Raw genomic sequence first — 27019 nt, 5'->3', positions numbered from 1 at the left:
TTGTAATAAATCCATTCAGTCTTAGCCAGCTTGACCCTGTGAGACGGCATTCTCTGTCTCTCCTTTCTTTTTCTTTCTTACTCTTCTCCCCGTAAACCCTTTACAACCATCTAGATCCCTTCAGGGTTTTGTCCCTAAGCACCCTCTTTCTCATTCTGAAACAACCTTTGAACAGCATCTGGACCACTACTTTAGGATGATATTACTCTCTCTCTCTCTCTCTCTCTCTCTTTTTTTTTTTTTTTTACCTTAACAAAAACACATTCCTATGTTACTTAGGGTTAGTTTTCCAAAATACAAATGACATCATATAACTAACTTACATTAACAATAGCAATATAGCACCCGATGGATAAAGCTCAAATTCCTATCCATGGAAGGTACTCCTTGACAAAGATTTTGGCTAACTTTTTAGTGTTGCCCAATAACATACCCTCCCAATTCCTTCTGCTTTATTAGTTGTAGTACCTAGGGCTATTCCTTGAATGGACTGTGCCTTTTCATACCTCCAACTCTTAGCACTGGGCAACCCTTGAATCTCCCGTCTACTTCTCACCATAGGCAAACTTCTACACCTCCTTCAAGAGTCAGTGCAGTCGTTTCCTCCTCTGTGAAGACTTTCCAGATTGCCTTATTCATACTTGATGCTTCTTCATGGCCCCCACATATGGTTGTGCTTTCAAGTATTCTTTATTTTTATTTTGAGCCTTTTAGTAACCAGTGATAGGAGCAGAACAGATAATATTTTCATTTCATATTAGATAGGTGAAGAAATGGGCTTAGAATGGTTAAGGCTCATAGAGCTGGGCAGAGACAAAGATGAAGCTAGAACAGTAGTGCCTAGAAATAATCACATCTATTCCACCTTTTTCTGATTTTTAATATGTTCTTCTTTTTAAGCTTTGTGTATTTTCCTTAACACGCATACACGTGCACACACACACACACACTGAATTAAGTCATAACACTAAAAGACACAAGCTAGAGGGGCACCTGGATGGCTCAGTTGGTTGAGTGTTGACTTGGGCGCAGGTCATGATCTCGCTCATGGGTTCAAGCCCCATGTCAGGCTCTGTACTGATAGTTCAGAGCCTGGAGCCTGCTTCAGATTCTGTATCTCCCTCTCTCTGCCCCTCCCCTGCTCATGTTCTCTTTCTCTCTCTCAAGTAAATGTGAAAAAATTTAAAAAAAAAAGACATGAGCTAGAAAGAACCCTAGAAATCATGTGATCCTCCTTATAATAAGAGTGATGATTTATCTTCCTAACATAAGACAGACACCATCTACATCATCTCATTTAATCTGAACTGGTCTCTTGAGTCACCAGTGTTAACTTCTTTATAGTGGCAGATAGATACTCTTTTGTCTCACTGAAGCCTTAGGAATAAGTAAAACATACTTCTCATGGCTGTGCATTCCTCACAATGTGGCATCCTCCTCCCTTGCAGAAGGACTCTTGAGGTGCCTGGGTGGCTTAGTCAGTTAAGCATCTGACCTTTGCTTTTGGCCCAGGTCATGATCCCAAGGTCGTGGAATCAAGCCCATGTTGGGCTCTGTGAGGAAAGTGTAGAGCCTGTTCAGGATTCTCTCTCCCCCAGTCTCTCTGTCCCTCTCTTGCTCACACTCCAGTGCCTCTCTCTCTCTCTCAAAATAAATTTAATAATAATAATAATAATAATAATAATAGAAGTTCTCTCTCTTTCTCTCTCTCTCTCTCAACCCCACACTCTTCCTTGCCCTCAAACATTCCCCAGGCCTGGTAGGGGAGGAGTCATACCTGGCAAATTTTTGTAACTCCAAACTTTCACATCCCGAATGAACTATTAAGGGCAGCCCTCTGATTTGAGTGCAGACCAAAAGACAGGCTAACCTGTCATTTGTGAGCCTAGAAGGCAAATGTGAACCAACGTATCAGGCAGGTTCTGATACCTGTATCAAAGGAAGGGCAATGGGACAGCTTCACCTTTGGCCATATCACTTCCTCAACTTAAATATTGCTGAGCACAGGCACCTGGGGTGCCTGGCTGGCTCAGTCATTGGAGCATGCAATTCTTGATCTCAGGGTTGTGAATTCAAGCTCATGCTGGATGTAGAGATTACATAAAAATAAATTATTAAATATATATTTAAGGATATATAAGTACCCTTCACAGAATGAGACATGTTGCCATAGTGACTGAATTTTCTAGTTACTGTTGTTTTGTTTTAGATTTTGCTTCTTGTTTTATGTTTTCTGACCCACTGTCACACCAACTATAGCCCAGTCCTACGGGGTGTGGCGGCTGAGTAAAGAGTTTCAACCTAGCATAAATCAATGGAAGGAATTGTGAGTAGATAGCAGTAATGTCAGAAAGAAAAGAATATCTAAAAATAAAGTTGGGAAGGGTGAATGCGTATTACTAAAAAGATAAAATAAAACACAATCTCATGCTCAAGTCACAAAGTTCATTACCGCTCATGACACAGTTAGGTAATTGTAAAGGACCATTAATTGTTAAACAATCAGCAAAAACATAGATTTGCCTTGTGTGTTTTATTTCTGTTGTGCACTTAACATACAATGTCTATTACTATCAAAGACATTGCCTGGTTTTTATAGGCACCTGCTGTTTCTCCATACAAGGGCGTGGAGAATTTATAGCGGAATCTGAAAATGAAAGCATGCTGTAATACTTTCAAAGCCTAGTATACACGTTTGTTGTACTTTTCTGTAGGTGGCGAAAGAGATTAAAACACAGGAAGTTCTTTTCTGATAAAGTCTACTTTTCTATAATGGAAACCTCACAGAAAAATAACGTTAGATGGTGTGAAATGTAAATGTATCTTTTTCATTTGAAAATGTAGGTGTGCTTGTTTGTGATTTTCATGACAAAACAAAAGCCTTCTGTGCTTTTTACCGAAGTAAATTACTATTGTAGATTACCTAATCAGAAGCATTGCAACTGATAAGAGTTTTGCAGGATAGAATAGAACTGGAAACTAGTTTTTTGGATGTAGACATGTGTCTCCTTTCTCCTCCTCTAAAAAAGAAAAGAAGCCAAGTGGTAGACAATTTTATTGTCTGAAAACAGCCTAATTGTTTATTATAGACTGCAGTCATATTAATTCTTAATTCAAGTCTCTTTATATGATTTTCAATGTAAGTTTAATGCAAGGAGCAGAAGCTTTTTTATGTAACTTATCAAAGCTAATAAAAGCAACAAAAGCTGGATTTGTCTTTTAGGCTTGCAAAAAAAAAAAAAAACCCTACCAAATTTAAACAGAGAAAGTGATATACAGGGATGACATAAGCTGTACTCCTGTTATCAGAAAATAACACAATTGAATTGCACTGGGCCAGCTCAAGTTGTCATATCATGTTGCTATTGTTTCTTATAAAATAAATAGCTTTGTTTATCATGAGCCGATGTGACATGGTAGTGCAAAAATCGTATTCCATGCCGTGGCAGCAGGAAGGAGAGCAGATGTCACCATTTATTAAAGCCCACATTCTTTGCACCTTGCTCAGTAGCTGGTCTACGTCCTCTGCAGCCAAATTCACAAATATCCTCATGGATAAACCAATAGAAGTGCCCATCCAGAAAAACAAAGGCCTTTCTTAAGAAATGCTGGAATACAAATTGATTTCACCAGGGGCAACCCAAGTGCACTGTATAATGTACACTTACTTATAACCAATTAACCTGCTCTTTCACCACCGTTGAAACGCGGCTTTTAAAAATTGCTCTGTGCCTTTATATATAAAAGTACAGGGCAGAAATCTCGCAATGCACCATTCATAATAATAATTTCATTTACCTGTCTCCCTACCTCCTCTTGATATTTCTCATTTTATCCCCAGCATCTTGTGGCTTTTCTTTTGTAAGTTGCATTATAGAATCTTAGCGTGAGGGTACTATAATGAAGAAAAACAAAACTAATGGGAAAAAATTATAATTAAGCAGTCCATGGCACATTTCTGCATGAAGCAATAAAGGCAATTTACAACACTGGTTGTATCTATAGGAAAAGCTTTTGTTGTGCTAAGGCACATTTTTATGCTGATAAACTATTGAACTAGAATGCACTCATAATGGCTTTCCCATAATATAACTCTGTTCTGTGTCCTGAGGTGAAGATAAGAGAGAAAAATAAAAATCAGAGTAAATTGATAACGGGTGTTTCTTTTTCCACTGAAAAGTGGAAAAATTCATGTTCTCTTTTGTAGATGCATGATAAATAGTCATTTTTATTTGTGTACATATATGTAAAAACATATAATATTTTTACCTATACATGCATGTAATATATACAAAATATATTTATTATTTTGTATATATATTTGTATACACACACACACGCACCATACCTCGGGAGAGACTATAAGACAAGATGCCATAAATATAGGGCTCATATTCATGGAATACATTTCCTACATAAATCTCAAGGAATCCTTTAAAAGGTTAATTTCCAAAACATGCTTACTGATGACTTTTTACTTTCCCTACCTTAGAGATTTGTGACCTATGGTAGAATGGGAAAAGGAGTTTGCACACATTCGCATAATAAATAGACGAGCTAGTCTGGTACAATGTCTGACACCTCATCTTGATAATAACATCCGAATTCTTTGCTACCCTCCACCGAGCCCAGTCTTCATGGGACTTAGAAGCCAATGAGTGTGCCTATGGACCAAGCTAAGTCAATCAAATCAGACTCTTCTTGGAATTAGAATCTTGAGCAGAACGTCACCAGAATAGAAAATACTAGATCTGACTCCTTCTGATATAAGAGTCCTGGAAAAATTGTTCACTAGTTCCTGTAAACCAGATCCAAATGCCTGTCCAGAGATGTTTTTCCAAGGCTTGATAGTCATGATTTTCCTCCGGTTTTATGAGCTGCCCTAAACACTTCCAATAGTTCTTTTTCTTTCATGCTTAGATTATCTAGAATGGCTTTCTGTTCCATGCATCCAAAGAGCACTGACTAAAATAGTTACAACATTTTCTACTCTGTTTAGCAAAATTTTCTATCCTGTATACAAGCCATTGGGCTATTCCAGAAAATTCTCCATTTCCAATATGTAGAAAAGGAATTCAGAAGTGTGCCTGTGATACAGTCAATAAAACCTCTGTTAGAAATCAGTATTGAACTTAAATTCTGGTTTTTCCCGATTAATTTTAGACCTTTTTCAAATCATTGAGTATCTCTGAGCATCAGTTTTGTCATTTGTAAAATGGGAACGTTTCCTGTTTAGTTATGTTGAAGATCAACTGCAGTATGAATTATTTGAAAATCCATTGTAGGTTACACAGTAACATCCAACTGGTAGTTGCGATCATTAACTCCTTAATTCCAGATTTGCCATTTAGCATCGCATCTCTCTTTTTTCCTCTCTATTGTAGATTGTCTTTTAAAAAGCCACAAAAGAGGCATCCAGAGTGGAAAGAAGTAAATAAAAGTATTTCTATTTGTAGATGACATGATTTTGCACATAGGAACTTAAGGAACTTGCTCAGAAATCATTAGAACTAAAACTTAATTCAACAAAGTTGTAGGATACAAGATCAATATACAAAAAGCAACTGTATTTCTATACACCTGCAATACACTATCTGAAAATGAAATTACGAAAATTCCATTTAAGGGAGCATTAAAAAGAATAAGATACGTGCCAATAATTTTAACAAAATATGTGCAAAATGTATACTCTGAAAACCACAAAGCATTGTTAAAAGAAACTAAAAACCTAAATCTCACATTCATGGATTGGAAGACTAAATATTTTTAAGATGGCAATACTCCCAATATTAATCTATGGATTCAATAAAATTCCTATCAGAGCCTCAGTGGGTTTCTTTGTAGAAATTAACGAGCTGATTAAAAAATTCTTAGGGAATTTCATGGAAGTCAGAGTAGATATGAAGTCTTAAAAAAGAAGAACAAAGGGGTGCCTGGGTGGCTCAGTCAGTTAAAAGTCTGACTTTGGCTTAGGTCATGAGCTGACAGTTTGTGGGTTCAAGCCCTGAATTAGGCTTTGTGCTACCTGGTCAGAGCCTGGAACCCGCTTCAGATTCTGCGTCTCCTTCTCTCTCTGCCCCTCACCCACTCTCACTCTGTCTCTCTCTGTCTCTCAAAAATAAATAATTGTTAAAAAATCGTTTTTAGTAAAAAATTAATAGAAAAGGAAGAACAAAGGTGGGAGACGTACATTTGCAAATTTCAAAACGCACTACAAAGCAACTGTAATCAAGAAAGAGAGTTACTACATGGAGATTCCTCAAAAAGTTAAAAATAGAACTACCCTATGACCCAGCAATTGCAGTACTAGGAATTTATTCAAAGGATACAGAAATACTGACTTAAAGGTGCACATGCACCCCAATGTTTATAGCAGTGCTATCAACAATAGCCAAATTACAGAAAAAGCCCAAATGTAGGTTGACTGATGAATGGATAAAGAAGCTATGGTGTATATATCTATACATTGCAGTACTATTCAGTGATGAAAAAGAATGAAATAATGCTGTTTGCAACAACATAGATGAAACTAGAGTGTATTATGCTAAGCAAAATAAGTCAGTCAGAGAAAGATATCATATGATTTCACTCATATGTGGAATTTAAGACATAAAACAGATGAACATAAGTGAGGAGAAGCAAAAATAATATAAAAACAGGGAGGGAGACAAACTATAAGAGACTCTTAAATACAAAGAACAAACTGAGGGTTGGTGGAGGGGAGGTGTGTGGGTGGATGGGTTAAATGGGTGATGGACATTAAGGAGGCCACTTTTCGGGGTGTCATATATATAAGAGATGAATCACTCGGTTTTCTACTCCTAAATCCAAGAATTCACTGTATGTTAACTATCTTGAATTTAAATTTAAAGATAATAATAATAATTTATTTATTTAAAAAAGAGAGGGAGAGAGTCATACTGGCACAATAATAAACATATAGATCGATGGAATAAAATTGAGAGTCCAAAAATAAATCCATGTAACTTTGGTCAACTTATTTTAACTATGGTTCCCAGACTACTTAAAGAGGAAAGAATAGACTTTTCAAAAAATGATATGGGGACAACTGGATAGCCACATATAAAAAAATGGACTGGACTTTTACGTCATACTACAGATAAACATTAATGCAAAATAGATCAAAGACCGAAAAGTAAGAGCTAAAACTATAAAATTCTTAAAAGAAAGTATAGGAATACCTTCCAGACTTAAGATCTGGCACTGGATTCTTAGACATGACAGAAAAGTCCAATCAACAAAAGACAAAATAGATAGATTGGACTTCATCCAGGTTAAAAATGTTTATACTCTTTTAAACAAAGAAAGAAAGTGAAAGACAGCCCACAGAATGGGAGAGGATTTTTACAAATGATGGATATGATAAGAGGAAGAACTCTTACAACTAATAATATAAAGGCAACTAAATTTCAAAAATGGGCAAAGTATCTAAGTAGACATTTCTGCAAAGAAAATCAAATGCCCAATGATAACATATAAATATGCTTGACATAGTTTCCCATCAGGGAAGTGCAAATCAAAAGCACAATTACACTCACTAGAATAGCTAGAAGTAAAAAGTCAGATAGTTACAAGTTTTGGAGAAGTTGGAGAAGTTGGAACCCTCGTATGCTATTAGTGGGAATGTAAAATGGTGCAGCTACTTTGAAAAACGGTCTGGCAGTTTCTCAAACAAACATCTAATTATCTTATGATCCAGCAATTCCATTTCCAGCTATAGACCTGAGATAAATAAAAACAAAAACTTGTGCACAAATGTTTTTAGTTGCATTATTCATAATAGCCAAAGACAGAAACAGCCCAAGTGCCCATCAACTGGTGAATGGATAAAAAATGTGGCCAATCCATACAATAGAATAATATTTGGCCATAAAAATGAATGAAGTAATGACATACATGACAATACAGATAACCCTTGAAAACCTCATGCTACGTGGATAAAGTCAGTCCTAAAATACAACATATGATTCTATTTACAATAAATGTCCAGAATAGACAAATACATAAAGTAGGTTCGTGGTCGCTTAGAGCTGTGGGGGATGGGAGAATGGAGGTGGGGGTCATACCTAAAAGGTATGAATGGAGTTTGAGATGATGAAATGTTCTAAAATTAGTATACTGTGAATATATAAAAACAGTTGAATTCTGTACTTTAAAGGTGTGAATTGTATAGCATATTAAATTTCAATAAAGTTTTTTTAACTAAAGCCATGATAAAGAAATGAAATGGAACATCTCCAGGCATAAATATTTAATAAAAGCAAATAAAATACATTGGGTGCAAAAGTTATATAGTGTTGGGATCTATGCAAGCTTGTTTTTATATTTATAGAGCGTATCATGACCAACATAGGTATATAAGTCCTGTAGCTTATGTATGAAACTTTATGGCCGAGCCTACGCCCACCTCCTCATCTTCTGTTTAGGATAAAGGACTCAATACTCAACACAGAACCAACTTTACTCATCTTATACTAGTATTTCTAATAGTAAACTGAAGTACCTTGGTGGAAGGTAATAATAATGTGCTCTTTGCTTTGGGTTATTGACCCAGTTTGCTTTTTATCCATATCCCAAAAAGAAAGCAAAACAGGAAGAATTACCTCCTGGCTTCTCTGTTAAGCTTTTCTACTTCTGTATTATTACTATCCCCATCAAGATTAAACACTATCATATTTTCTCAGAGAACTTCTTGTATACCTGCATCAGAGTATTGATTTTATCTGAGTCATTTCTGTTTTCAAAAGCTTGCTATCTCTCCTAGAGTACAACACCTTGAGATCAGAGATGGTATTATGTATTGGTATTTTCCCATGGTGATAGACCTTCAGTTTATTTCTGCCAAAAGGATAAAAATGTCACATTTGGGCATTATTTTCTAGCAATTATAATAAGAAATCATAGAAATTCAAACTCGAGAGACCTGAAAGACCTGGTGTAATGTATCAACAAATGTAAGGAATGTTTCCACAGAATTCCTGAAAAAATGCTTTATTCAAGCCACCGTTTGAACATTTCTAATGCCGCAGAATCCGGACCTCTAAAGGGGGCTTGTTACATTTCAACTAGGTTTTACTGTTGAAAGTTTCATCAATGTTAAACCTAATCTCATGACTTCCACACTGGTTTGTCTAAGATCTGTCACGTATGTTATGCAACATTATCTAATTCATTTTCCATGACAGCATATTAATTATTTAAAGACACTACTATATTCTCCCTTGTCATCTCTTTGTGGAGCATCCCACTCTATTTACCTGTTTCTCATAGATGTCGTTTCTGGACTTTTTACCATATGGATTCAATTCCTTGGACATCACCAGATTTTCGATATCCATTTTAACTTGTACTTCCCTGAAAAGGAGCCTAGATTATGTGATTTATGTCAAATATACAGATTTTTTTCCCCCTCCATACTCTATAGCCTGGTCTTCTGTTAATCATTCCAAAACTCTTGACTTATTTTGAAAGTCACATCATATCACAGTCTCCTACTAAACTTAGCATGAGTTGAACTCTACTTATATATATGTTTTTTCTGTATGAATCCTGTTAAGTCAGATCCCTTTAGTTCTTTAACTTGCAATTAATCCTATCAACCTTCATGTAAGAGGCTATATTGATTTATGGAACAAGCAAAATGTTTGGCATAAACCAGATGCTTAACGAATGTCTGTTCCTCTCTTTCATGTCTCTTATCACATAAGTGATGTTATGCTTATTACAAAATTATTTGAGTCAAACATTTTTGATCATCAGTATATTCTTTTCATGTAGCAGTATGGCTGACGTACAGTAGTTGCTCAGGAACAGTCATTCTTTCCATAAATCTTTGACTGCATTGCCATGATGCTGAAAACCAGTTAATTCAGAGAAATAGTTGTTTTCTCAGCCAGTTTAGTCAAAACGCTTAACCAAGTGACCTCCTGGTGACAATGTTTGAACCAATCTTCTTAACAAAGGGTCTAAGGTCAGTGCCATTAAAAACCCAAAGTTGGTGCCAGATTTCTAAATCACGTCCCATTTTGCCTAAGAATCTAAACTTTGTGTCAAACAGTTAACAATCCCATAGCCTGAGAAGCATTATTTTTACTAAATGGCTGTTCTCATGCTTAATCTCTATAACGCTGCCTTGTGATTCATAGGCTCACAATACCGATGGCCACTGCTACTACATGTAAGGTTCAAAGGAGGAAGGCTGATATTTTGTTTTCCTAGTTTTATCAACTCATGAAAATAATTGATTTGAGCAAGTATAATTTGTGAGGTATGTAACCCATTCCTGTGTCCTTGATTAAGTCAAGGTAAATTAAAAGACAGCTCCCAAGAAAATACTTTTTAAAAGTATAAAAGTAACTTGTAAATAAATCATAGGTACGATTGGCAGAGACAAGCTTCTTTGCAACCTAAACTTTCTAATTAAAATGGGGTTGTCACAGTTTTATAGTTTGTCTTGGCTAAAGATTATCTTTTCTATCTCACACCAACTTGAACACATTGTTTCATAAACGAAGCTTGAAATTCCAAGTGATTTTAGAATTTAGGAAGCTTTTTGTCATTTTTTGATTTCCTCATATTTAGGAAAGGTTAATCAGACACTTTAATAGCATAACATAACATCAGGTACTTCTTGGAAACAGAACACAATAGAGAGAGAGAGAGAGAGAGACTGTTTATGAGTCAGAGAAACATGTGCCACTGTCAACTTGAATAAGAGCTATCAGATATTTCTGGTGATGAAAACCTTTCAGTGAGGTGAAACAGGCCACATTCCATTTCTTTTATTTTCAGAGATGAGATGGATTTGAAAACCATAACCTGGCTTCTTGATGCAAGGACTCGCCACATGAGATAATCTCCAGCACATTACTATTGGCAAGCAGATCTTTCACCCTTTTGTCTCCATGCATTACAGAAAATGTTAAATCAGTTTGGTGTCCATATAAACTTTTGATCCTAGGAATAGCCTAGGGTACCATCATTATCTTCCCGAGGACCATGTATAGGCCTTCAGTAGGTAGTACTAATTTAATTTCTTTGCTAGAGGAAAAAGTAGCTGATTTTCTAGATCAATATTTGATTGAATATGTTTGAAATGTTGGCAGATAAAGGCCCCTTTTCTGGTCCAAAGACTTTTTGAACCACAGAGGTATAGCGTTCTAGCTCCCCTGGGATTTGAGTGGAAGGAGGTCTCAAAGATCTGTAAGAAGCCTTCCTGCCTTTCCTTGTGTTCTTCCAGCAAGACTCTCTAAAGGTTGAGATGAGAAAAAGATAAGATCAAGAACGGAATGTCTTTATATCCATTTTTTTAATCTTTCCTGGGGCTTCTCTTAACTAAAAATAATCGTTTATAACACTAGTTTACAAAAACCTCCTATAATAGGATGGTGGAAAGAAAGCCCATCTGATCAGCTTTAAGAAGATAACCTAGGGACTTTGGCAAATAATGTGAGACCTCAGATTCTACCACTCATTCCACTAATTAAACAAGAATGCCCACATACCAAAAAGTAAATGAGTAGAAATTAAAATGCTGAGGTGTTAGTCATAGATTAGAACTTGAATTGTCTAGTTAAACTGATGAAGAAAGAGTTTTTCACAAACTGTACTGGTTTTGTAAAGACATTTACAGAGGAAAAAAATGAAAATTGAGGGAAAATTCCGTCTAATATTTGACCATATGAACAACAAAAATGTTCAGAAGTACATGTGTCATTTTTCTTTTTTCTTTTTAAATTTTTCCCTAAATTACCAAAATGTATTTATTGGATACATAAATGTATTCCCCCAATAAAAAGGCTTACATGTGACTGAAAAGTATTATTCAGAGTAAACAATGCTAGACATACTGTTTTCTAAGTCTACATGGGATATTCATAGAGATTCTTGAGGATGACATTTTCTTTAATTTTTTCCTTTTCTGCAGAAATGTACATGCATTCTCTCAGCACAAAGAGGAAAGGATACTCACAAATTCCTTCAACTCTCTTTCCCATCATTGAACTGAAGGGAAAATTTGACTGAAGGAAAAATTTGCTTTCCCTTTGTCACGGATTTGAACACACATGTTCATTCTGTAAAAGAGAATAATCACTATATACAAAGCCAACCGGAACTCCTCAGAAATTCAGACTCCAAAAGATGTATTTTCCTCAGATTAATCAAGTCAGTTACCTTATTTTGAGATGGGAGGGTTCTGGTCAGTGAATCTTCCTTCCTTTCTCCTTTCCTTCCTTTCTTTTTCATGACAATTCCTCACTGCTTCCATCTATATTGATAAAAGCCATCAGCCAAAGCAATGATATTTGTCATATAAGCTAAACAATTATTCAGGGCATGGTATCAAATATCTTGCTTGAAAAGGGAATAACTTAGCTTGTGAAAAGGGACTTAGTTTTCCATATATTTTATTTATAACACCTTGCTCCCTGTTATTGGACCTATTGGAATAGGTATACAATAATATTTAAGCTGATCAATTATGTAGGTAAATTTAATTTTCAAGTTCTGCTTTTAAGGAAGGGTCATAATTTGAATTAAGTAGACCAAATTTCTATCTCTAATTGTATTATGAAGTACACAATGCTAATGTTATCAGAAATTTATCTAATAGAGTATTTTGGCTCAGTGCTTATTCATCAACTGAACAAAACACATAAGCTACTGCTATAGGCAGAAGGATCTTAAGTGAAAATTCAAATTGTCCCTGATTCTGTGAGTTAGAATCCTTGGTTCAGGTCTTCTTACAACAAGAACCTCCCTTGCCAATCAGGCAGCTCTGATTGTTAGTCCTTGAGAGACTTTCCATATTTTTCAAGACCTAAAAAGAAGGAAGGAAAAAAACAGTGAGTGTTATTGGATGTGAAAATTTGTAGTGACACTAGCCAAAAAATAAAAAAAGAAAAGAAAAAGAAAAATTTAATGAAGTCTTTCATATACCTTTCCTTAATATTATTACTAAGAAAAGTATGACTCTACATTTCTCCAAAACCTCAAGTTTTGTGAGGTTCAATTTACATATTTCCGTAATAGAGGCACTTCAATATGCTAAGATTTAAGGTTTTAAGTTTCTTGATGATTTCCCTAAAGAAAATGATGGGCACGGGACTAAGACATTCCATTGGCTCATGTCAAGTCCAATTTGAAAATTCTAATTTTATAATGGATAAATATTGGTTACAGACATCCCCCGTCCTTTCAGAAACCAGAATTGGGGTGGGCCAGGGTATGTATTTACTCCTTCCCTATATAATCCACATTTTCAGGGAGAGTTGGCCCTGCTCTTAGCCTCCCAGCTCTAGGAGAATCTCATTGAGTTGCCTGACAGCGTTGTCTCCCATGAGCAGGAAGCATGGAACTCCACTGAGCCCATACACCATCACCTCACCACAGTGGGAGGCTTGGACAAGGCCCTTGCTGTCACCCACAGAGAACTGACTAGAGAGACAGGAAGGCACTGGGTCCTGGACAGCATGTTGACGTCTCTGGATCAAGTCTCTCTATGGTCTGCTCTACCTCTTTATTCTCCTTGCTGGAGCAATCAATCTTCTCTATCATTTGGGTTGTCTTGATCGAGTTTCTCTTATTTGCAACAGTATAGGTGCTGATACTCCAACGTTCCATTTTTTAGTATGTTTCTTTGCCATTTTGTCATTGCCCAAAGGAACATAGATCATTTGTGGCAAATTATGCAGTTTCCTTGTGACAACGTAGCCATACCCCAAATTCTACTATTTGGATATTTAAATTCCTAATTCATTTTCTCAATGGAGTTTTCAGTGTTTCTAACATCATAATCTGTCTGGAAATCAAATTATAAAAATACCTGTTTTAGGCTGGACTACCTCCCAAGTAAATCTGAATCTGGGAATGTAAATGTTTCATGAAAGGTACTGTCCTGATAGAGAAGCCTGATAGAAGATTTCACCCACACCATATACATACTCTGTTAAAACTCAACAGATCCTTTTACTCAAGCAAGGTGTATGAGCAACTAGAATTAATTTGAACATTATCCTGAAACGGTGCTGTTACTATAATCTCATTAAAGTGAACTTAAAAATATATGTATATGACATTAAACAATGTGGTATAATAACAAATATCCATGATTAAATAATTCCATTTAATCAAAATATCATAAAAATAGTATTTGTATTGATATCAGGGGCACACTTTTCCAAAGAACCTGAGTGATTATCACTTATATTTTCAAATTTCTCGGCTTACTAATCATTTTTATTTGTTTACTTTTGCCGATAAATTTGCAAGAGACTTTCAGACAGCTGAATTCTACAAATGAAATTAATGTAGGTCTAGAGGCACTGGGATGCACTTAGTGTACTTACCATTTGTTTGGATTATGTGATTAGCATGTTCTTCTTACTTACTCATACTATAAGTAACAGGATACAGTTAATGACTTGTAATTATAATTAAACAATGCAACTAAAGTCTGCCGTCTATTTTTCTTTTATCAGCTACTGTTACCTATTTTACACTCCTTTTGGCGATGAGGATTGGATACTCTTACAATAGAAAAAGGTGAACCACAGTGGGTGGTAGCAATTCACTCCTAACATTTATGGCAAAGAATTGAATATAACACATGGTGGAAATCTCGAGCAAACACTGTTGTATATGTAAAGTATTCTGTCTTTATGCATATGTTCTCAAGCATTTAAAGTAGTTTGGACATTCTTTTCTTTGATATTCATATTCTGGAATGATTACACTGTCTTTAAATTAGCTAGATGAATATTCTGGTTGTATGTCAAAACCTAGGACTGAGGGATGGGGATTCCCCACTTGCCAAAGCAAGAAGCTCCCAGGAGCACAGGGAATAAAGATCTGGCTAAATGGGAGCAGAAGAGAAAAACATGGGAATCATGTAGTCAGAGTTGACTCTGATTTCATTAGGTGCATTAGGCCCTGTGTACTGGCTTTCCTTCGTTAATCCAAAACACACTTCAACCAGAGTCCCGTCGCATGGACAAAGCACAGTCGTCCACAATGCAAGAAGCAGGTATTTTCTGGAGTTAGATGAAAGTGGTTGGCCACACGGGCGGTGTTCTCCCTCATCTTGGGAATGAGGCTTCTAGGCACAGGGAAGGCAGGGTGGCATCCTTTCCATTCCTGGATGGGGATTCACGTCAGGTCTTAAAGCCAATAGTACATGAATACTGAAGTTAGGTGACACAAGAAAACACAAAGATGATGCCTATTGTCTCAGGAGATGTACCAGAAATATGGAACTCTTTATTCTTTATGCCAGGAAATTAACACTGTTACTCATACCATAATGCTGAATGATTTTTCCAAAAGCTACTAATTGGGGAACACTTTAGATGATGTGTTGATATCACTAAATAAATAAAAGCTATGACGGGGGCTTATGGAAGCAGGAGGTCTGAATTATGTAATTCTTGGTAGTTATCTGCACCCACATATCATCCGCTGAGCCTCGAATATTGAATAGAGCACAAATTAGAGGCCCTACATTCTGGTCTTAGCTGTTGCCAGTAACTGCATTGCTTTGGGAAAGCCAGAGCCAGTATGAGCCTCAATTCCTGCATTTATGAAATGAAAATGAAGAAATCAGTCAGGTTGATCTCTAAGATCTCTCAAAAAAATTCCATGGTTTACACATTTCTGGTAGATTTCCCAAGACAATAATCACTACCTCTGCTTTTGCTTGTCCTGCCTAACTTCAGTAGCCTTATTACTATTCATTATTATATATAAGCTGATTTTCCTAAGACTCACTTGCCTTTTTTACAATCAGTGGCTCTTCCACTACTTGCATAGCATCCTTGAGGAAATTGATCATATCAGACAGTGACTCTAAAAAGTAGAAACTAAGCACCCCACGGTGATGTTGGATACGCAGTAGTGTCCAAAAGGATAAAAGTAAGCCTGGCAAAACCTGTTTCGTACCTGCCTCCAATACATTTGCGAAGGAGTGTTAATGAAAAACAGAGTGATGTTCCCATCACACATTTTTGGATTACCGTGCGGCAACATCAATTGGAAACCTAATGAAACAGAGACCACCTACGGAGAAGGGATATTGTGTTCCTCTGTCTGCCTGCATCCAATTTACCAACTGACTGTATGGAACACGTTGCCTGTTTGTTTGAGACACGAGTGTTGCCCGACCATACCTTTAACATTGATAATTGGCAGTGCCAATTTCTACTGTCGCTCACTGGTGGAAGTATGTCGTGGCACTGTAAAATTATGTGGTGAATGGCAACAGGTTAACAGGCACATTTTCACTCAGGGTGATCTCAAAATTCCAGCACTGTGTCCTCTCACAGTGTCAACTGTTGGAACGAGACCAGGTCCCAAATAACTTAGCTGGTCATTCCTCCCTTTAACTCTTTCCATTGACTAAGGAAACATGTTATGCACTCAGCAAATAGAACTTCTTTCAAGCAGAGGAATAACAATAAGTAACCTAGTAGGTGAGTTCCTGCAAAGCATATCAGGGACTACATGTAAAGAGGAAAGCTGAGGATGTTCCAAATGGAAATGTTCTATTCTTTGTTTTTGCACCTGTTCAAACTGGCATCTGATATTAGGTGTGTAACTAGTCAAACATTACTACTTTCTGTCAAGCTGGCTGGGAGAAACAAAAGAAAGAGAATATAGTGTAAAATATTAGTTTTGCATTATTTCAGAATGTAGTTACCGTGTTTTCCCTGTCAGGCTTCCTACCTGTGCTTATCATCACTGACTGCAGTTCATTCTTTTTTTTTTTTTTAATTTGACTTCTAGAAGCCATCTGGCATTCAGTCTAATTCCCACATTACAGTTCTCCATAAGTCAGTCTGCTGACTGCCTGTCAGGTTATGGGATTAAGTTTAAGGTTTTCTTAATTCATTGTGAGGTTCTTCATGGATTTGATCTATTATATCTTCCTGAGCTTGTCCAGTTGTAGATTTCTGCATGTGATTTATGTTTAGCAGGTGTTAGTTTGCAAGAGCTTTCTAAATATCAGCTTCACAATGCAAGAGAGCCTCAGGAAGGCACTAGGACTCAAAATTGTATTCCTCCACAACTGGAGAATGGCCTCCCTGCTGAAATCCAATGTTGCAGAGCTATTTATTAAGCTAAAAAGATGGATATTTCAATATATGGAAAAGTAAAGAGGCTCAAATTCCATCATCAACTCACCAGTTGCACTTACGTATTCTGTGGCTCCCAGGACACACTGTATCATTTAAGAGGTAGGACAACTGGATGCATTTGAAAAATACAGATTTACTCTTTGCTGTGAATTGCCATGAGTTGGACTGTGATTTTGCAATGCCCTACTTGTAAGTTGAATTTCTTTGTATGATTTTTGTTTTTCTGGTGTAAAGTTTAACTGCTTAATGGAAACATAGTCATTGTAAGGGAGAGGGCGAGAAAGGCTTCCTTTAAAAATTATACCAAAGAAAGAATTTTAAAATGCATTATTATACATTTGGAAGATGTTTATAGCATTGAAGAAAACACAGCATAAAGAATAAAGCTCATTTAATAATCAATGTCCATGTAAGTTCTCATGGCTATTACAAAATGTTTATTTCTCATGTTACATATACCTCAATAAAATTTTTAGATTACGATATGGTGATTTTCATGCTTCTCCTGACAATGGGCCATTTGTCTTATCTTTGTGTAAATGACAATGCAAGTTTACCGAATCCATGAACTCTTTAGTCTCATACTGTCTTTTTTTGTGGTATGTATATATAGTGCCCTTTTGTTTTAAGCCAATCTGTTTTGTGGTTAGTTCTCACCTCAGCCACAGCAAGGAAATTATTACATACATATTGTAGATGAATAATCCAAGGTACAGGGAGATTAAGGTACTGTGCCTGTGATCGCAATGAAAGTTAATGGAAATTAAAATGCACAGTTCTGAGTTCCCAGGCCACTCCTCAGCCCCTGGGGCAATGCCATTTTGCACTATAAATTGTCGCTATAATCTAAAAAATTTATAATGCATTCATAAATTTGCATATCTGAGTATGAATTACAAACATTAAAATTGGCTACAACGCCTCATCACCCAATTACTAACAAGAAGCCCCTAAAAGGTCAAAGTCATGAAAGACCAAAATAAACAGATAGTGTGCACCTTTTGCTAAACACCCTGCATACAACACAACATGTATTCATAATTTTTTTGATGCTAGGAGACAGTTCAAACTTCGGCTTATTCATAATAGTTGCCTTTGAATTACTGAAGACATTAAAACTGTATTTAAAAATTATTTTAATATGATTCAGACTCGATGATATCATCTTTATATACCAACTATTAGGGGAAAGTACTTATGTACATCTAAGTAAGAAGATGTAATTTGTCAATTGAAAATTGGTACAATTTTTTAAAGCCAGAATATATCAAAAGAGTTGTGTACATCATAATATGTATAAAGTACTGACTAAATACATTCTGGGTTTGGAATTTCTTGATTTTTATGCACATTTCTTCTGTAATAAGGAATTTCTCACAATTTCTACCTTTCTACCAGCTGTCATTGTTCTCATTCCTTGTCCTATCGTGGTTCCATTGTTTGGCTTCTCACAGTCGGTCTCAATGGAGCAATTAACCATATAGCATTAAGAATAGTAACTCAAGAAAATTGTCAAAAGAACATGGAAAATTCAGGATCTTTTTTTAAAAGGGTGGCAGTCTCACTGAAAACTGTAATTAAAGTATGTGTGATTCTGCTTGTGTGTTTGTTACACAATTCTCCTGGTCTAGAGTTACAGAAAATGTGGGCCCCTACAGTGGAGTACAATGGGAAAGCACTTTTATTCTCTAGGCAGTGATAATAAAGCATAACTCCTTGGGGAGGGACTTTTCCCCTATGGTACTTGTACCACCTTCCTTTTAAATGCTGCTAAGTGTGAAATTAGTGTTGTCCCTCAAAGTGCATAAGATTAATTGTCAGTAATTGAACACAGTTTGGGGGCTAATTATATAAAAATTGATATTAAAAGAATACTACCAGATTGATTGAGTTTTACAGTTTGCATTTAGTTTTCAAATTACATGAGTTGAAAGGCAATGGTAAGAAACAATAAAAATCCATTCAAAGCTGCTAAAGCAAATCAAGGTTTACTAGTCCTTTGAAAGACAAATGAGTCAAATGCTGTTATGTAGGGAAAGCAGTAAAAATGATTCTGAAATTAACTATAGAATTAAAATATCACCTGTTCTAAGACTATATGGGTTGACCACATTTTGTGGAGGTGACCTGGCTTTCTTTGTGCAGCAGACTAGTGCCGGTAGTCTGGCTCTGTCCTTTGACAATGTAAGTTATGATAATTTGACTGAAGAATGGGAAAAAGTGCAGGACTTCACTGCTTCCCCTTATTCCCAATTTATTTTTAAATTTTCAGCTAAAGATTTCTGCTTCCTGGAGATGGGATGGATGCTTTTTCCCCTATTTATTTCACTGAGAACTAAAACCACAAGCCTTATATAGAAAACAAACATAAGAAGACAAAAAGATGGAGAGAAGACCGACTGGCTGGAGACCTGGGGACCGAAGAAGGACACATTGGTGAGCTACCTGGTTTTCTTGATGCCTCATATATTCCAGACGAGGTGGTGGAGAATGTCCAAAACACCAAAACACCAGTGGGTACAGACCATAGAGGTAGAAGCCTGTTCTGTCTTGCCAAAACAAAACAAAACAAAATAAAACAAAAAACAAAAAAAAGCCAACACACACACACACACACACACACACACACACACACACACACCTAAGGAGATAGCCTAGCAGGACAGAAATGTTTAGAAATGACTGCTGTACTCTAGCAAGCACCACAGAAAAAGAACTATAGCTCCTCATCCCTCATCCCCTCTGGCAAAGGTCAGGTGGGGAGCCTAAATCTCCACCTTTGCCGGGCTCTCCAAAGCACACTAAACCACCCTCCTGATGTTAGCAGGACAAGATGAGTAGACAGTTGAATCAAATGAAAAACACACTCAACAAAATAAAATTAATTTTCTTAGAAGCAGAAAAAATAAGTTTTAAGGCTGCAAAGAATCTAATGAATGCTATAGAGGCTGTATTTGAGAAATGTCTATATAAAAAGAGAAACTATGAATTAAAATCTAAATAGTTATAAAGAACACACCAAACAGATCAGAAATAATAAGCAAAGATATAAAAACTTTTCAAGATGTAAAGAGAGAACCAAGATATTAATAAGGCTAAACATGTAGCAGGCAAAAATTAGGAATAGAGATTGATACCTAGACATAGCCTGGTAAAGCTTTAATTTTGCTTTATGTAGGAACTTGTAAGCGATCAGTAGCAACACATACACACACAGATACATACACATATATTTTTGCTTTTGGAAATAATTAAAATCTGATTGGCCTTTGCAAAAATGAATATCAGAAGAAAACCAAGAAAGTTCCTTAGACCTTCTAGAGAAAAAGAGGAAAAGGTAATGTTCCAATAATTTTATAATTAATTAAGTTGTTGTTCATGTGCAAAGACAACAAGAAGACATTCTTAAATACCAAGAGCCACAGGAAAATACACCAGCCAGGTATAATTTCTGAAAGGCTACTAATGAATGCTTTTGTCACTGAAAAATGAATCAATGGTAAGTTGTGTCAGACAGGGTGAGATATGAGGACAAAATCAGCCGAGGAAATAACAAGTGGAGAAAAGGAAAGTAATCAGGGAATAGTTTATATTGTCACAATGGTTAAAAATATGAAATAAAAAATTAGAAAAATAACAGTTTTTAATGATGAAACTTGTGACTCCAGATTAAATTAGCAAAACCAATAAAAGGGAAAAGTTTGAGTGGAATATGGAACATGAAGTACCTTGTCTCCCTAAAAAAAATGTCATAGCTCACTATTTCACTTTTGCTAGTAAGATAACCATAGGCTCAGCTTTAAGGCAAATCGTTTATTTTAAAACAAGATATTTGTTTCACAAATCATTAAATTATTCAACAGAATGTAGCATCTATCACAAAGGAGCTGTGCCAATAAATAATTGAAAAATAAACAGCAAAGAACCTAAAAATAGAAAAAGCTAAACAATCATGTAAGTTTGGGTAACACTAGCTTTCATAATAAATAATTTCTAAGATTTCAGTGCTTTTACACAACAGTAGTTTGGGTTTTGCTCACAAAACAACCTAATGTGCATATTAACAATAGAGGATGTGGGAGTGGCTGTACTGGGTCTCTCAGGGAATTAGCTGAAAGGCTCTGACATCTCCAGTTTCATATGTCACCTCGGGCATTGACATCCAGCCAGAATATGGGAAAAGAGTGACGGTGGAGAGGGCACAGCCACTTTGCTCACACTATGACCCCCTGAGATTCAGTTCTTGGGCTAAACAGCCTTTCTCTACATTATGGCAGAGGAACACAGATCTTTAGTGAACAGCCCACCATCTCTAGCACAGCCATATATGTAAATGGCTTTATGTAACTAAAAAGAAAAGATTCCCAAATTGGATTTCTTTTTAAAATTTTTAAATTAAAAAATATTTTTTTTATTCTTGAGAGAGAGGGAGACAGAGTGCAAGTGGGGGCAGGGCACAGAGAAAGGGAGACAGAATCTGAAGCAGGTTCCAGGCTCTGAGCTGTCAGCACAGAGCCCAACATGGGGCTCGAACTGATGGACTATGAGATCATGACCTGAGCTGAAGTCGAATGCCCAACCAAGTCACTCAGGTGCCCCAGAATCCTTTTTCTTTTAATCCAACTTTTTTTTTTTTACTACAAAAGATAGGGTTCAAATTTAAACAAGTAATACAGATAGGCCAAACATGAAGTAAAAGGGACTTAGGGGAAAGAAAGGTGACAGTGTTAATTTCAAACACAGTAGCATTTACAACAAGATTCACTTCAAAGCAGAGATATTACTTTTTTCCCCATTTTTCTTTCTCCCTGTGAATGATGAAATAAAACGACCCGAATTCAAATGAGAATGTGGTCAGGACCTCCTTGTTAGACTGGACTCTGCTTCTTGGCAGACAAGCACAGGGTTACTTCTCTCTTGTATCTTTCTAATACCTTCTTGGTACCCCCCTTGCACTCCTGAAGCTACCTAAACTTCCTGACCTCCTATTTTCTCTCATCACACATATCCAGCTCTCATTCTAGGCTATTTATTCTTTTGTACCCACCACGTGGCCCACCCCACGCCTTACTTCCTCCCTGGCTTCCTCTTTGACTCTGGGGCTCTGAGGCCTTTTCTTTTCTAACAGCCTTGACATCTACTAGCGCACTCGGCAGTGTCACTCCATCCTTGTCAAATGGTCTTCTTGCTGGTCTTCAACTTCGGATTGCAATCTTTCTGAGCGCCCTGTACACAGAGTCCCCACGACGGATTTTGGCCCACCCCAGGCTAGTCATCTTATAAGAACTGATGCTGAGTGCCAAGTAACAGAGTCAGAATAACAAAATACCTAAGGAAAAACAAATCGATTACAGAGCAAAGATAGACAATCAGAAACACAATTATGTTACGATATTTTGGACATACTGTTATCAATCTAGGAGGGGACAAGCTGGCTAACATCAATAAGATCTCGGAGGATCAAACAAAAACTAAAAGCTTGGAGTTCTAATATTTTGAAAATTATACCATGCAAAGGTAATATAACTTCTCTCAGACCCTCTGGAATAATACACAGGCAAGAGTATTTTTTTTTTAATTTTGGGAAAAATGGATAATAAATGGGTATCAGCCTTACTGTACATGAAAATAATTCTCTACTAAGTAAAACAGTAAGAGTTCTGGATAAAAATAGATAGGTCAATGGAACAGAAAGAGAATCTCTAACTAGAGTGTGTTATAGGTAATTATTTAATGTATTTAGGGTTTCACAATTTGAGGGGGGGTGGAGAAAAGGGTTACCAGGGACTCGTTTTTGGATAAGGGGCAACTTAGGAATAGGATCACTTTTGACTTTCACTTTATATCATATATTGATGTTTTTCAATCTGCTTCTCAAAAAGCTAAGGACACTCTTAAATATAGGACCAGAAATGAAAGAAAGCAGGAGAGATGGGACTGAGGAAATAACAAGCCTCCCAACACACATTCACCTAAACCATTCCACTTTCTCATTTTTATGAATTAAGTTTTCATGTGAGATTTTGTTTGAAGAAAGCATTTTTCACCTAAAAGAAAACAAAGTTTCAAAATTTTCCATAAACCAAAAATAAAATAAAATAAAATTTGACATATATAAAACTATATTTAGAGGGATGAAGTGTTTATCATTGAAAATAAAATACTGACAATTCAAAAGAACACATAATTCACTAGTAGTAAATATCTGAAATAAGTAGAATTTTCCAAATATAGATGCAATGCAATACAATATAGGAAAGACTGAGAGATGACTAGATAAAAATTTAAAACTTCCTTTATTGGGGGCATCAGGGTGGCTGTTGGTGGTTAAGCATCTGACTCTTGATTTTGGCTCAGGTCATGATCTCATGGTTCCTGGGTTCAAGCACTCCATCAAGCTATGCATTGAAAGAGCAGAGCCTGCTGGGGACCCTCTCTGCCCCTCTGTCCTTCTGCCCCTTGTGTGTGTGCACTCTCTTGCCTGCTCTCTCTCTACCTCAGAATAAATAAGCTTCAAAAAATCAGAATTTCCTTTTTGAAAGAAACTGAGCCACTTCTCTGGGGAGGATTCAGGAATGTGACAACACTGCCTCAATGCGAAGCCCTCTTTTCCTGCTTTGGGGCTTCCCAGCATGGTGGCTGGCCTCCACCCTACTCACCCTAAAGCAAAGCAGGCCAGTGCATCAACTCTGCTCATGTACACAAAGCACGCAGGGATTTAGTTTTACTGTCACATTCTTAAACACGAACATTTAAAAAAAAATCACCTGGCATGGGAAAAGCCTGTAGTATGAAAAAGAATGATCACAAAGTATGAACAGAAATAACCACTGAAGACAGAAATCAAGCTAAAGGAAATAAAGTAAGAAAAAAAATCTAATGATACCTCATGAATATTTCAGAAAATACCATATTTATAAAATATGAACAAGATGCTATTAAAAGAGGAGGGTCAATCAGAGAACAGGAAAATCTCATGGAGATTAGACTAGGATAGCTAAACAAAGAGCTGCTACAAGCAACCGAGTATATGGGAAAGTGAACAGCTTCACAAATATGTAAATTAAGCCGATTAACACAAAATGCCTTGCTTTGTTCACTGTTAACAAAAGCGGGAGAAAATTTTAGTTAAAAAATGCTGGGGAAGATGCAGTGAAATTCTGCCTGTGGTATTGTATGTTTTCACAACTCTTCGAAAATAATTTGGCCGGGCCCCTGGGTGGCTCAGTCGGTTAAGTGCCTGGCTTCGGCTCAGGTCATGATCTCACGGTTTGTGGGTTCGAGTCCCATGTCAGGCTCTGTGCTGACAGCTAGCTCAGAGTCTGGAGCCTGCTTCAGGTTCTGTGTCTCCCTCTCTCTCTGACCCTCCCCTGCTCGCACTGTCTCTCTCTGTCTCTCAAAAATAAATAAATATAAATTAATTAATTAATTAATTTAAAAAACCAAAAACCCCACAAAAATAATTTGGCAATATGTATATGAAAAGAAACATGAAAACAAACGTTTGGCCCGGTAATCTTGTTTTGTTTCCATCCAGGTGGAGGACAAAAGGTAATTAAAACAAAATGTAGAAAGAGGTGCCCAAATATACCATCACCATAGCTGTTCTTGAGTGAATCCTCATTACTCTGCATGCTCTGCTGAAATACCCACAAAGGATCACTGCGGATGTTTAAAGTCTCTTGCAGAACCTACCCTTGGAAGTGAATTGTTTTGGCTTTTCTTCTCACAGTTACTGAGAGAGAAAAGCTGGTCCATAAAAGTAGTTCGTAGAAGACATAATGCCTGAGATGGTGTTTGAAAGATGCATAAAAACTAAACAGACGGAGAAAAGCAAGAATAGCTAGCTCTTCTCACCACAGAGGAGCATGATCAAGTGTATTCAAAGTAACATTGTATAAAGTGGATGAGACACTGTAGGTGGCTTCACGTTCCTAATGCTTAAATTATTAAGCGGGGCGACATTGAGATGAGGCCAGAGGGATGGGTAGAGGAGCACCAGGTCAAGGAGGGTTTTACCAGATACCAGGCCAGAAAGGTTTGACATTCAGTAATGAAGAGCCATGAAAAGGTTTAAGCACAGAAGTGACAATTTCAGACTGTGTTGTGAGACATCACCGTTGCCACATGAAAGGGAAAACGATTTCCTTTCTCTACACTCATATATCTCTGGACAGCAAACGTGTGGGGATTTTCTCACACCTAGCAATTCAACTCTCCGGTGGACATGAACTGGCTGTACCACAGTTTAGCTCAATGTTGACACTCTTTACCTGCCGATAAAGTCATATCCCACAGGTTAAGGGCTCAGTCCTACAAGACTGCCTCCTCTCCCACCACGGCAAGTTCAGGTTGTCATGTGTACTTTTGACCTACCGACTATGAATCGGGGTTCCCATGATTTCCTCTTCAGATTCGATCATTTGCAAGAATGGCTCACAGAACTCAGAAAAGCAGTCTACCTACTAGATTACTGGATTGTTATAAAAGGATACAACTCAGTTACAGGCAGATAGAAGAGATGCATAGGCAAGATGTACGGAAGGGGGCAGGGCGCATCCATGCCCTCTGTAGGTGTGCCACCCTCCCGGGGCCTCCATGTGTTTACCTGCCAGGATGCTTCTGAATTTCTTTGGTTAGAGGTTTTCTACGTTTTTGTTTTTGTTTTGTTTTGTGTTTTTGTTTTTAATATTTTTATGTATTTTGGAGAGAGAGACAGACAGCACAAGTGGGGAAGGGTCAGAGAGAGAAAGAGAGACAGAATCAGAAGCAGGCTCCAGGCTCTGAGCCATCAGCACAGAGCCCAAAGAGGGGCTTGAACCTATGAACGTGAGATCATGACCTGAGCCAAAGTCGGAGGTTTAACCGACTGAGCCACCCAGGCGCCCCTGTTTTTGTTTTTTAATGACAGTTTTATCACATAGGCAGGATGGATGAAATTGTTGGCCTTATGATTTTCTCAACCATTCAGCCTCTCTCTCCTCCCTGGAGGTTGAGAGGTAAAGCGAAGGTTCCAACCTTCTAATCCCAGGGATTGATTCCCTTGGCAATTAGTCCCCATCCTCAGGGACTTTCCAAAAGTCACCTCCTGATCCTAAACCCAGGTGTGGATGAAAGAGACCTTTTATGAATAACTGAAGACTCTCCTTACTCCCTGCACCTTTATTAGTCTTATCACTTAGGAAATTTCAATGGTTTTAGAATATCTGTGCCAGGAAGATTTTGAAGACCAAATACATTTCTTATTATAAATCTCAATATCACACTATAGATTTAGTAGGAAAAGATGGGAAGGAAGAGGGGTGGGAGGTGATGAATTCAGTTTAGGAGATAGCACATATATGGTTATTATAAAACATCTAAAGGGATATGTCTCATAGGCAACTGGAGATATAAATAGAAAGGGGAGGAAATAGGTTAAGGCTGAAGACACATTTTTTGAAGTTATTTTCATCATAAGCAGAGTTAAAGCTGGAAAAAGGAAATTGCTCTACACTTCATATAAGAGAATATGTAAAAGAAAAACAATAGCAATGAGGAAAAAGTGGAACTTACTGGGGCACCATCATGAAAGTGGCAGAGAAAGAATCCAGAAGGAAATGAAGAAGGAATGGACAGAGGTGAGAGATGAAAATGAAGTAACAATAAGATGTCAACCAATGGAATAGAGAGTTTCAAAAATATATCAGTAGTGGTAAATGGAATAGGGGGTTCACTAAGATATTAAATTGAGGACCAAAATATGACTTGGATGCCTAAAGTTGTCAGTAATTTTCCCCTCAGCAGCAATCTCTGTAGAACCTAATTGCAGGAAGTTTGAGTGTTGGAGAGTAACAGAAAGCAAGAGTCACCTCTCCCCCGCTTTT

General features: G+C 37.0%; 1 long non-coding RNA gene across 3 annotated transcripts in view; it reads left to right on the top strand.

Annotated features, from left to right (window-relative positions):
- LOC115288999 overlaps nt 1-27019 on the top strand; it is a 77021-nt gene that overhangs the window by 23784 nt on the left and 26218 nt on the right. For 2 of the 3 annotated variants that reach the window (XR_003907321.1, XR_003907320.1), the window contains exons 2-3: nt 19426-19589; nt 26617-26773. This is a non-coding gene — a long non-coding RNA (uncharacterized LOC115288999). The remainder of the gene's footprint in view (nt 1-19425; nt 19590-26616; nt 26774-27019) is intronic. The other variant, XR_003907322.1, reaches the window with a different exon arrangement.

The sequence above is a fragment of the Suricata suricatta genome, chromosome 4 (genome assembly GCF_006229205.1).
Source record: "Suricata suricatta isolate VVHF042 chromosome 4, meerkat_22Aug2017_6uvM2_HiC, whole genome shotgun sequence".
Taxonomy (NCBI): domain Eukaryota; kingdom Metazoa; phylum Chordata; class Mammalia; order Carnivora; family Herpestidae; genus Suricata; species Suricata suricatta.
The sequence above is the reverse complement of the archived record's forward strand: the minus strand, read 5'-3'. Positions and strand labels throughout refer to the sequence as shown.